This window comes from Crocuta crocuta, unplaced genomic scaffold (assembly GCF_008692635.1).
Source record: "Crocuta crocuta isolate KB4526 unplaced genomic scaffold, BGI_CrCroc_1.0 scaffold93, whole genome shotgun sequence".
Taxonomy (NCBI): domain Eukaryota; kingdom Metazoa; phylum Chordata; class Mammalia; order Carnivora; family Hyaenidae; genus Crocuta; species Crocuta crocuta.
The window spans coordinates 7659636-7672054 of NW_027529641.1; the positions used below are offsets into that span (position 1 = coordinate 7659636).

Consider the following 12419-nt stretch of genomic DNA (forward strand, 5'->3'; position numbering starts at 1 on the left):
AAATTTTTTAAAATGTTTTTTATTTATTTCTGAGGGAGAGAGACAGAATGTGAGCAGGGGAGGGTCAGAGAGAGAGGGAGACACAGAATCCGAAACAGGCTCCAGGCTCTGAGCTGTCAGCACAGAGCCCGACGTGGGGCTCAAACCCACAAACTGTGAGATCATGACCTGAGCGGAAGTTGGACACTTAACCTACTGAGCCACCCAGGCTCCCCTTATCAATCTTTTTCTATTTTTTTCTATTTCCGTTGCATTTAAGAGCCCTTCTCTTTTCTCACTCTCCCTCTCACCACCTTTGCCTCCGGGTCAGGTCAGTTTTCTCTTTTATATCCCGCTGACTTATTTGTTGTTTAATTTTTAACAGTTAAGTCTTCAGTTCATTTGTAGTTTTTTTTTTTTATAATGGTGTGATACAAAGATGTGATTGCTTCCCAACTGCCTTTTAACCCAATTACTAGTCATTGTTATTATAAAGTTCATTGATTGCATATTACTTTTCCTGTTGCTGGCTTTACCATACATTAATTCTCATAATAATAAGGTTGATTTCTCTGTTATCTATTCTGTTTCATTTAGCTTCTTCCTTATTTTAGTAATTACAGCTTTATATTATGTTTTAATATATGGCATATCTGGTCATCTTCATACCCATTAGTTTATAAATCTTTTCTTTCTCACTAGAGTTTTATGCCATCGGTATATTGGACTTATTTAAGTATCCTTCAAAAATATGTGTTTGTGTTGTATCAAACCTGTCAACAATCTTGAGACTGTCTTGTGTCTTATAGTGTTTAGTTATCCACCCAGCAACTGGACATATTCCACTTATTCAGGACTTCCTGAATAAATAAAAAAATTAACAAATAACAAAAAAATAGTAATAATTTGTTGTTTCTTTGTTTTTATATAGGTCCATTGGTGGTTGGGTAAAGTTATTACTTGATACTGTGTTTCCTATTTGCATACTTTTGTGAATGCAATGTTTCTCTATTATATTTTAAACTAGTGTTTCTAGTGTATAGTAAAGATACCAATTGAACTCTACCAATTTTAGGCTTATTTTTTACAGGCTTATTAATTCAGGGAATCATTTATTGGATTTTTTTTTTTTGGTGATATTGCTTCCCATTGAACAGAATTAAAAACTGTTTCTAAACTTTTTTTCCCGTCCTCCTAATGCCTTTCTGTTCAGTTTTTTTTTTATTTGTTCTGGATTCAAAACCACTTTGGAGGTCTCATGATTACATAAGCTAGATTCTGGATAGCTAAATCTTAAGGTATTTTTGAGACCTGTTTTATCTTGAATTTAAAAGAATGATTCTCATGTTTTGCTTTGATTGGCAAGTATGTGAATTGCATTCTCTAATAAAGGGAGTGTGCTAGTTTTCTGTGGCTTTTGTAACCAGTTACCATACAGTTTTGGAGGATGGAAGGCCAAAATTCATCTATACTCCCTCCAAGAGATGCAGGGGAGAATCTGATCATGGTCTTCCAGTTTTTGGTGGCTGTCCAGCATTCCTGGGCATTGCTCGCTGGGGACCTTTCAGTCTTTGCCTTTGTCTTCACCTCCCTTTCTCCTCTTATGTGTCTCTGTCAGATCTCTCTGTGCCTCATTATTATAGGGACAGTTGTCATTGGATTTAGGGCCCCCTGGGATCATCTAGGCTGGTCTCTATCTTAATCCTTGACTTACATCTGTAAAGACACTTTCCAAATAAGGTCATATTCACAGGTGCTGGAGGTTAGGATGTAGCCGTGTCTTGTTGAGGAACACCATGCACCCTACTACAGAAGCCATCCTTTAATTGCCAGTAGGCTCTCTCTCTTTTTTGTAATTTTCGATACTTCTCTCTATATATTTGTCTTTCTATATTTTTTATATGTATATAAAAGGTTACACTTTGCACATGGTTTTAATTTGGTTAAATGTGTATTTTCCAAGTAATTATGTGATTTCCTTTGAAAACAGCATGGCAAGAGAATGCCCTTGTCATTTTTCCATGTATTCTAAAACTGAGTAAAAGTGCTGTGACCTACTGATTTTCCTAAATACAATTCATGGAAATCTAGTGGTGATGTAGTGAAGGTACAGGGACCATCTGGTAGAAATGCAGATATACTGTTGCTCCCATGATGTGTTGTGCGTCTCTCTGGTGAAAGAAACCCCCTATTATTTCATTATTACGTAATGCAGAACAACATTATGTAAGTCATTCTCCACAGAGGATATTCATCTCAGAAGGTTTGGGTTTTGATCTAAGGAAATTGCTTTCATGATCCTGAAAATAAACACATTTAGTGACCTTGTAAAATTAACATTTTATAGAGCATAGAGCTTTGAATTTTTTTAGAACATACTTGTATTTATTTTAGTTTCCATATATTGGTAAGTAACCACAGGGTACCAGTTCTTCCTTAGTTTTGATAGTGTGGCCATTGTGTTCATTGTGAAGCTCACGGTGGGGTGGGGGCGGAGGGAGAATAGAGCCCTTAAAGTGTGTATTTCTCCTTATCTAACCTTTATATATTTTTCTCTAAAAAAATACTCCAGGAATCTCTCATGTTGCCTTTTATAACCACATGCAGTCTTCTCCCTTCCCTTAACACATCCGGCTAATCTGTCCTCTGTCTCTAAAATTTTATCATTTCAAAATGTTATATAAACAGAATCAGGGGCACCTGGGTGGCTCAGTCGGTTAAGCATCCGACTTCGGCTCAGGTCATGATCTCGTGGTTTGTAGGATCGAGCCCCACATCAGGTTCTGTGCTGACAGCTAGCTCAGAGCCTGGAGCTTGTTTTGGATTCTGTGTCTCCCTCTCTCTCTGACCCTCCCCCATTCATGCTGTCTCTCTCTCAGAAATAAATAAGACATTTTTTAAAAATTCAAAAAAAACCCAGAATCAAGCATTCAGTACAGAACGAACCTTTTGGAATGGGCTTATTTCACTCAATGTAATTTCCTGGAGATCCATCCAGGTTGTTGCTTATATCAATTTTTTGCTCCTTTTTATTACTGAATAATATTCCATGGTATGGATAGCTCACAGTTGGGTTTTTTGTTTTGTTTTGTTTTTAACTCACCTGTTGAGAAAAATTTTGGCTGATTCTGATTTTGGGGCTATTATAATAAAACTACTGTGAACATTTGTATACAGATTTTTGTGTGAATATGAATTTTCATTTCACTGGGATAAATGCCCAAGAGTGTAATTGCTGGGTCTGGTAATTGCACGTTTCATTTTATAAAAAACTGCCAAAAGTATCTCTACCATATCACATTTCTAGCAGCAATGTATGAGTGATCCAGTTTTCCCACATCCTTACTAACATTTGATGTTGTCACCAAATAGGTATATAACTGATAGATTTGCAGTGATAGCTCATTGTGGTTTTAATTTGCATTTCCCTGAAGTCTAATGATGTTGAACATCTTTTCATATGCCTATTAGCCATCTGAATATCGCCTTCAATGAAATGTCTGTTTTTTGCCCATTTTTAACTTGGATTGTTTGGTTTTTTACTATCAACTTTGAAGAGTATGTTATATATTCTAAGCTTTTGTCAATTAAGTGGTTTGCAGATATTTTCTTACAGTCTGTAGCTTGTCTTTTCATCCTCTTAACAGGGCCTTAGGCAGAGCAAAATTTTTTAATTTTGATATTGTCCCAATTTATCAGTATTTCTTTCGGTGAATTATCCCTTTGGTGTCAGATCTAAAAAATCCTTGCTTACCCTTAGATCCTAAAGATTTTCTCCTTTTTTCCTCTAAAGATTTAATAGTTTTACATTAAGTGTCTGATCTGCTTTGAATTAATTTTTGTGTCAGGTATGAGGTTTATGTCATTTTTTTGCTGATGGATATCCACTTGCTCTAGCTCTATTTGTTCGAAAAGCTATCCCTCTTTCATTTAATTGCCTTTGCTGCTTTGTCAAAAATGAATTAGGCATATGTGTGTGGGTCTAATTCTGGATTCCGCTCATCTTTGCTAATACCACAGTTTTGATTAGTGTATCTATAAAATAGTTCTTGAAATCTCATAGACTGATACATCCCATTTTATTCTCTTTTGTTTTTCAGAGTTGATCTAGCTCTTCTAATTCCTTTGCCTTTCCATGTATTCTTTAGAAAAATTTTGTTTATTTTAAGTAGACTTATGCCCAAGAGCCCAATATGGGGCTTGAACTCATGACCCTGAGATCAAGACCTGAGCTGAGGTCGAGAGTCAGGTGCTTAACCGACTAAGCCACCCAGGTGCCCTAGAATAGTTTTGTTTATATATACAGAAGCCTTGCAGGGATTTTGACTAGTGGTAATTCTTCCTTAGATGTTTGGTAGAAGTCTGCAGTGAATCCTTCTGGCCCTGTAGATTTATCTTTTGGAAGCTTTTAAATTAGATATTCAATTTTTTAAAAATGGTGATAGGCTATTCAGATTGACTATTTCATTTTCACGGAGTTTTGATAACTTGTGGTTTTTTAGGTGTCAGTCCATTTCTTCTGAATTATCAGATTTCTGAGTATAAAGTTATTCATCGTCTTCCCTTATTATCTTCTTAATGACTGTGGGATCTGTAATGGTACTGCTTATTTCATGTATGATAATTTTTTGTTTTCTTCTTATTTTTGTCAGTCTTGCCAGAAGATTATCAGTTTTATTGAACCTTCTTCCCACCACCCTCACATTGAACCAGCCTTTTGTTTTTTTGCTTTCTTCTTTTGTTTTCTATTTTCAATTTTATTAATTTCTGTTCTTATCTTTATTACTTCCTTTTGCTTGCTTTGTGCTGACTTTACTCTTTCTCCCCCCTAGTTTCTTGAGGTAGGAAGTTAGGTTATTGATTTGAGATGTTTTTGCATTCTTCATATAAGCATTTTTAGTGCTATACATTTGCCTCTCAGCTACTGCTGTAACTGTGTCCCACGTGTTTGATATGTTGTGCTTTCATTTTCATTCAGTTTTATGTATTTTAAAATTTCCTTTGAGGTATTTTTTTTGACATGTTGATTATTTAGAAATGTTTTATTTCCACATGATTATTATTTTCTTGTTTGATTTCACTATGATCGCAAACACACTTGTGTGATGACACTTACTTTAAATTTTGCAGCATGGTTTATGGTCCAACATAGGGTCGCATCTGAGGAGTGTTCCATGAGTGCTTAAAAATAATTTATATTTTACTGAGATTGGGTTAGTGTACTGTATATGTCAGTAAGATCCTGTTAGGTTGTATTGCTCAGATCTTCTCTATCCCTGGATGATTTTTTTATCCAGTAGTCCTCAGTTGCTGAGAGGGGGACTGCAGTCCTTAATTATAAATGAGGACTTACCAGTTTTCTCTTTTAAGCTTCCTCGGCTTTTGCTTCTTGTGTTTTGAGGCTCTGTTGTTTGGTGGATACTGACATTTATATTTAAATTTACATTATGTTAAGCATATCTTAAGATATTGGGAACTGAAGTTCTAGTGATTACTAATTATCTATTTAGACTGCTTTTATGGGGTCACAGAGGAAGTCAACTAGAAACGAATTTAAAAATGGAACTTTCCAGCATAGGTAATATAGCAGCTATTCTTCTAACAGATTGCTTTTAACAGTTTTCTTACACGTAGAGAACTGGTGGTGCTTTATTATTTTAACATCTTTTTTTATATTACAGTAAATAACTTTAATAAACTGGGTGACTTAAATCATCTGTAAAAAGGCTTCTAAATAATAGTGCAATTGTGAAATGTGATCCTATAAATAAATTTTTTTTAAAAATATTTTTATTTATTTCTAAGAGAGAGAGAGAGACAGCGTGAGCAGGGGAGGGTCAGAGAGAGAGGGAGACAGAGACTCCAAAATAGGCCCTAGGCTCTGAGCTGGCAGCCAGCACAGAGCCCGACGCGGGGCTCGAACCCACGAACCGCGAGATCATGACCTAAGAGAAAGTTGGACGCTTAACCGACTAAGCCACCCAGGCGCCCCCCTATAAATAAATTTTTAAAAAATAGAACCAAAATAGGGACACCTCTGTGGCTCAGGTTAAGCATCTGACTTTGGCTCAGGTCGTGATCTCACAGTTTGTGGGTTTGAGCCCTGTGTCAGGTTCTGTGCTCACACACAACCAGCTCAGAGCCTGGAACCTGTCTTTGGATTCTGTGTCTCCCTCTCTCTCTGACCCTCCCCTGCTCATGCTGTCTTTATCTCTCTCTCAAAAATAAATAAGACATAAAAAATAAAAAAAAAAGAACCAAAATAAAACTTTAGATTTTATCAAGTGGAGTCTCTTAGACTTAATGTCTTGAGTAGGTTTTGAGGAACATCTGATAGGTTTGATCCTTGGCTAAATTATAATTTTCGTCATAAAATCTACAATGGCATGTCTACTTTTCTTATATTTGCCACATTCCAATTTGTGTTATACTGATTTACATGTGTGCTTATTTTAACAGTGTACTATAGTATCATTCCTGTGGAACCAGATATGCAACGTGATGGTTTGAAAAATCTTTGATCTTCTTCCCTTCAGGAAGTAAGCTTAATTCCCTCCCCTTCTATGTGTGCTGGGCTTAGTGACTGGCTCCTAATGAATAGACTAAGGCAGAAGTGATGGTATATACTATAGACCTGGTCATACACAGTACTGTGGCTTTCTCCTTGTCTTCTGCCCCATCAGCTGTTCTGAGGGAAGCCAGCTGCCATGTCCTGAGGGCATTCAAGGAGCCCTATGGAACAGTCTCTGTGGTGAGCAATTGAGGTACTCCAGACAACAGCCATGTGAGTGAGCCACCTTGAAAGTGAATCCTCCAGCCCGGTCAAGCAGATGACTGCATTCCTGGTCAACATCTTGACGGCAGCCTCATGTGGGCCCTGAGCCAGAACCACTCAGCTAAATTGCTCCTGGATTCCTGACCTGTGTGAAATAATAAATGCTTGTTGTTTTAAGTTACTACATTTTATTATGTAGCAGTAGGTAACTAAGGCACATAGCATTTTGTACCATGTTGCTTTGCATCTAGTATGTACTCAAAAAATATTTACTAATTTTGGGGCACCTGGATGGCTCTAGTTGGTTGAGCATCTGACTTCGGCTCAGGTCATGATCTCATGGTCTGTGGGTTCGAGCCCCATGTCAGGCTCTGTGCTGACAGCTTGGAGCCTGGAGCCTGCTTCAGATTCTGTGTCTTCCCCTCTCTCTGCCTCTCCCCCACTCATGCTCTCTTTTTCTCTCTCTCTCTCTCACTCTCAAAAATAAATAAACATTAAAAAATATATTTACTAATTTCTTCAAAGAGGCATTTATTTGAATTAGGCATTTATGTGTCTTCAGACACTTTTCTGTAACCCTACCCCCCTTTATTCTTCCTTGAACCTCTTTCTGAGTCTGACCTTGTTGACCCCTGGCTCTTTGAGATCCCCACTGTTTCCATTTACGTTGACATGCCTAATCTCCTGTCTGAGATTGCAATGTTTGAGCATTGTGATTTTGGAGAGGAGGCAGTTTGGAGTGATGGAAAAGCCCAGTTTGTGCCCCTGGCGTGTATTCTTGAGAAGGAGTACAGATAATGAAAGGCCAGGGCTTGAGAAACCAGTGGTGAATGTTGATGCCCTGCCTGGCCACAGGTAGGCATTGGGCAGAAGAAGTCTGGCATTCTCTGCTGTTTTATAATAATGAAAATAGATTACAAGTACTTTTTATTTTGAAGTTTGTCGTTTAAATGTAGTGCTTTGTCTTTATTTTTACTTTACTTTTTATGTACTTATTCCTGTCACTCCCCAGGCTTGTCATCTCCTTACATATCTGCTATAGTCCTGGGAGGTTTCTGGCTTTTCTTTGCTATCTCTGAGGCTTCCATTCTTCTGGAATGCCTGAAGACTTAGCTGGAAAATTCATCTTTGAGTAGATTCCAGGAAATGTTTAGAGTTTAAGGGAGCGGGAAGGAGACACATCCTGACCTATATTGTCTCTTTGTTCTTGGGTGTTAGAGCTTTCTTATCTTTTGTGTCATTTTAGTGAGATTTAGGAAGAGATAAATACATGTGCAAGCTCTCGTGTTTAATGGTAAGGCCTTATGAAAACATTGAAAACTGAATTTAAAAGTTGTTTTACATTAAAAACTGGCTTAAAATACTTTTTTTTTTCTTGAAGATTTTGGAGTATCCAGTTTGGTCAGTTTTTGGCTATCTTCCTAACCTATAAACAGCATTTGACACAGTTCACAATTACTCAGTCCCTTCTTGAAATGTTTTCTTTACTTGGCATCTAAGACACCATCCTCTCTCTTAGTGGTCACTTATTCTCAGTTGCCTTTACTCCTTCTCCCTGACCTCTCAACATTGGCATGCCCCAAGCTTGGTTCTGGTTCTCTTCTCTGCATTTACACCCACTCTTTTGTGAGCTCCATGCACCAATGGCTTAAGGCATCTTAAATTGATAATCATCAATGCATCCAATCTGGACCTCTTCCCTAAAGTCCATATTCACATCTCCAACTGCCGACTCAACACTCCTGCATGGATGTCTAACATGAGCCTCACGTATAATATGTCCAAGACTAGCTCCTGATGTCAGCCTCCCAAACCTGCTTTTTCTAGTCTTTATGATCTTATTTGATGACATTTCCATCCTTCCAGTTGCACTTATCAGAAGTCTCAGCATTAACCTTGACTCTTCTTTTTCTCTGTACTCTGTATCCAATCTATCAACACACCCTGTCAGCTTTACATCATCTGGAAGTCACAGACAGCAGCACCTCCAACCATGCTGCCTAGTCCAGGCCACCAGACCTCATCTTAGGCTATGTTAGGTCCCTCCCTGCTCACCTCCCTGCCTCCACCCTTGCGCTCTCTCACTTCATTGTCTGCATATGGCAGGGTGTTCTGTTAAAACAATTGCTCCATTGTCACTTCCTGTTCACATTCCTCTGGTGGCTCTCCATCTCACATAGGAAAAAAAAGCCTCCAAGGCCCAGTGTGACCCGCCCGCCCGGCCATAGTTCCTTTACTTCCTTGACATGCTTCCTTTTAGCTCCGCTCTGGCCCACTGGCCTCTTTGCTCCTCAGACACACCAAGGTCTCTCCCATCTCAGAGACCCTGCAGTTGGCATCCCTTGTGCCTGGAAGGGCTTCCTCAGATCTGTACATGACTCACTCCCTGTATTCTCATGTCCCCTTCCTTTTTTTTTTTTTTTTATGTATTTTTTAATGTTTATTTATTTCTGAGAGAGACAGAGGGAGAGAGAAGAGACCGCGTGAGCAGAGGAGGTTCAGAGAGAGAGGGAGACACAGAATCCGAAACAGGCTCCAGGTTCTGAGATGGCTGTCAGCACAGAGCCTGATGCCGGGCTTGAACCCACAAACCATGAGATCATGACCTGAGCCTAAGATGGACGCTTAACCAACTGAGCCACCCAGGTGCCCCTCACGTCCCCTTCCTAATGAGACCTTCCTGAACCCACAAAATGAACTGTCCCTCTGCCTTTCCTAAGGATTCCATATCCTTCTCTTGATTTTTCTCTCTAGCACTTTCTACCCTCTAACATTTTGCATATTTTTCTTATTTACTGTATTTGTTTCTATCTGTTTCCACTGCAGTAGAAGCTTGTGGGGGAAGGGCTTTTTTTCTGCTGAGGGCTTCTTAATTGCTGAGTCCCCAGTGTATAGAACATGATAGATACTCAGTAATTGAATCTGGCCTAGAAAATAACTTTTTTCATCTTCAGAATGATTGTTTAAGCCTTCTGACTTTACTCTGATAAAAAAAATAATAATAAATAACAGTAAATATCAAATAGCAAGGCAAGATTAAAAATGGAAGCAAAGAATAATTCAGCAAAAACAACGAGCAGAAATTTATTGAGTGCCTATGTACTATCTCATATGTGAGTCCATTTAATCCTGATAAACTAACTTATAAAAAGCAGTGATTTTCATTTTTATTGATAAGAAAACTGACACACGTGGTCAGGATATATCTGGCAAAGCAGGGACCATTATGCAACTTTGCTTGTCTCAAACCACAGATTAATTTACCATTTCAGAAGTGGCATTTTCTTCTCACATGCAGAGAAAAAATGTGTAACTTAAGAACACTTATCATTCTTGTTGCTTGAGTAGCAGGTATTAAGGGACCCACAAAGTGGTCCTTCTGTATTTCTTCATCAAAGATTTGCACTTCTGATCATAACATTCATTCTTCCTTGTATCCTTACATATGGAAGTTCTCCCTTGCCCACATTTTCACCCCCTGTCAAAATAAAAAAGTGAAGCTTGAGCTTCCTAGTTAAAAGTTTACCAGAAGATGAAAACACCTTTCTCTCTCCCACCAACCTCAAGAAATGTCCCTGGTTATGGGAATTCTTAATAGGTCTCCAGGCTTTGAAAATCCCCTTTATAGTGTTGAACCCAATTTTGTTATGTGTCATACTTCAAGAATTCAGAAGACAGAGACCACAAACTCAAATTTGATTCTCAGTCACATCAGCTATGGTCAAGAAGGATATAGATTATGGGGCGCGTGGGTGGCTCAGTTGGTTAAGCATCCGACTTTGGCCCAGGTCATGATCTCACAGTTCATGGGTTTGAGCCCCACGCAGGGCTGTCTGCTAACAGCTCAGTGCCTGGAGCCTGCTTCAGATTCTGTGTCTTCCTCTCACTCTGCCCCTCCCACCGCTTGTGCTCTGTCTTTCAAAAATAAACATTAAAAAACCTTTTTCATTAAAAAAGAAGAATATAGATTATATTTTTGGTGATAAGTATTATTTTCCCAATGGCTTACAGTCATTTAAAATTAGTAAAGGAGAAGATGGGCTACAGTTTTGAGCTTTTTAAAATCTTGAGAATTTACTGATCCTGCTACTTCTTGCTGGCAAGTTGAGAGACAAGTCAGGACTTCACAGCTTGTACACGACAAAACTTCACTAAGTCAGACTAATTGAGCACAGAGAAAGTTGGAGTTAGTCAAAAGTAAAATTATAGCGTGTAAAGAAATGCATCCTTTTAATATTCTGCTTATACTGTAACTCCCATTAAATAGTACCTAAGTGTTGCAAAGTATAGGTCCCAAAGGGTGGGCCTCCTTTTAATGAGTAGTTAAGAATCATTTTTAATCAGCAGGTTGTTTGTACACAAGTATAAATTATTTTCAGTGGGTTAAATATTTTTGCTGAAATATTTTCCCCCTGCCCTTCTGCTTGGTAAGCTTTTTGTCATAGATTAGCCAAACTCAACTTCAGACTACATTGGAATGCTGGCTCAGTGCCCTACCACGACGTTTAAGGCCCAGCCTTCCAGGCAAGTGGGGAGATCAGCCTCCTTCCCCTTGTCAGCCTTATGCAATCACATTCTCCCCTTGTGAGTTCTTCTTGCTGCTCTTGGGAAATCCCAATGTCCTATTTTTAGAGGCAAAGCCCTCAAACTGGTGGTACCCTTTGAAACATACTTCAAGGACTTTGCAATACAGGAACTCTGACTCTGAGGTCAGTGGTTTTGTATTTAAGATAGTCACACTTCCAACCATGTTCTCTCCTAGGGACACCTTCTCCCCAAACCTCCATCCAAGTTCTCCTTTTCTCTGCTTCCCTAGTTCCCTCTCTGTGTTCTTAGCCCTTGCTCTACTGGTGTTCCTCTTATTTTCTCTCCCTCTCTAGACTGCAGATTCTTTGAAGACAGAGACCTTCCTTTTATTCTTTCTCATATTCCAAACACCTAGCACCGTGAGTGGCATCTAATAAGGAAACAATTAATGAATTATGGAGAAGAATGCTTTGTATTTACAGGAGGCCGCTAACCATGCAGCTTTTACTCCATGGCATTGGAGTAGAAAAACTGGAAAAGTTTGAGGGTATTCACACTGCAGCCTTCCTCCTCTGGAGTTTGCCCCTCCAACTTCTGTCTCTTCCTTTCCTGGACAAGGGGAAAGTTAGGAGACTAATTATAGTTGTAATTTCTGATCTAAGAGTGAGATGGGGATGTGGCAGAGGAGGAGGAAGAGGAGACCAGCCCATGTATATGCTCTCCAAAATATCCCTCCCTGGTCCTCTGGAATGAACGCAGGCAGGTCAAGGGATGACCAGAGCTAGTAAGGAGGGCCATCCTACTCTAAGGTCTTTCTAGAATGAGTCTTTTACATATCACACAAGGGTGACTAGATGTCTTCTGTTGCTTCATGTCCCAATTCTAGCACTGAAAACCCTTTGTCACAGAAAACTACTCCCTGGCTTTTGGTGATGGGTATCGAAGGTTGAAGGAAAAGTATGAAACCCAGGAGGTGGCCTCCAAATAGGGGCCAAAAGCAGAGACGCTTTACTGCCAAATGCATAGATGATCTACCTTCTGTAGTGGCTGTCACCCTTTTTGCCCTAACACTCATTGTATCTGTTATTTACGGTTCATAGTGATGGATCATCATCCATTGTTGCATTACTCCGAGCAA

The 12419-nt window shown here is 39.0% G+C and overlaps 1 protein-coding gene and 1 long non-coding RNA gene across 3 annotated transcripts in view; both read left to right on the forward strand.

Moving 5' to 3' along the window:
• Positions 1 to 6931, forward strand: part of LOC144230189 (uncharacterized) — a 35166-nt gene extending 28235 nt beyond the window's left edge. Inside the window, exons 3-4 of one of the 2 annotated variants that reach the window (XR_013334720.1) lie at positions 6439 to 6518; positions 6663 to 6931. This is a non-coding gene — a long non-coding RNA (uncharacterized LOC144230189). The remainder of the gene's footprint in view (positions 1 to 6438; positions 6519 to 6662) is intronic. The other variant, XR_013334721.1, reaches the window with a different exon arrangement.
• TJP1 (tight junction protein 1) overlaps positions 1 to 12419 on the forward strand; it is a 341704-nt gene that overhangs the window by 211205 nt on the left and 118080 nt on the right. The gene's annotated exons all lie outside the window — the stretch shown is intronic.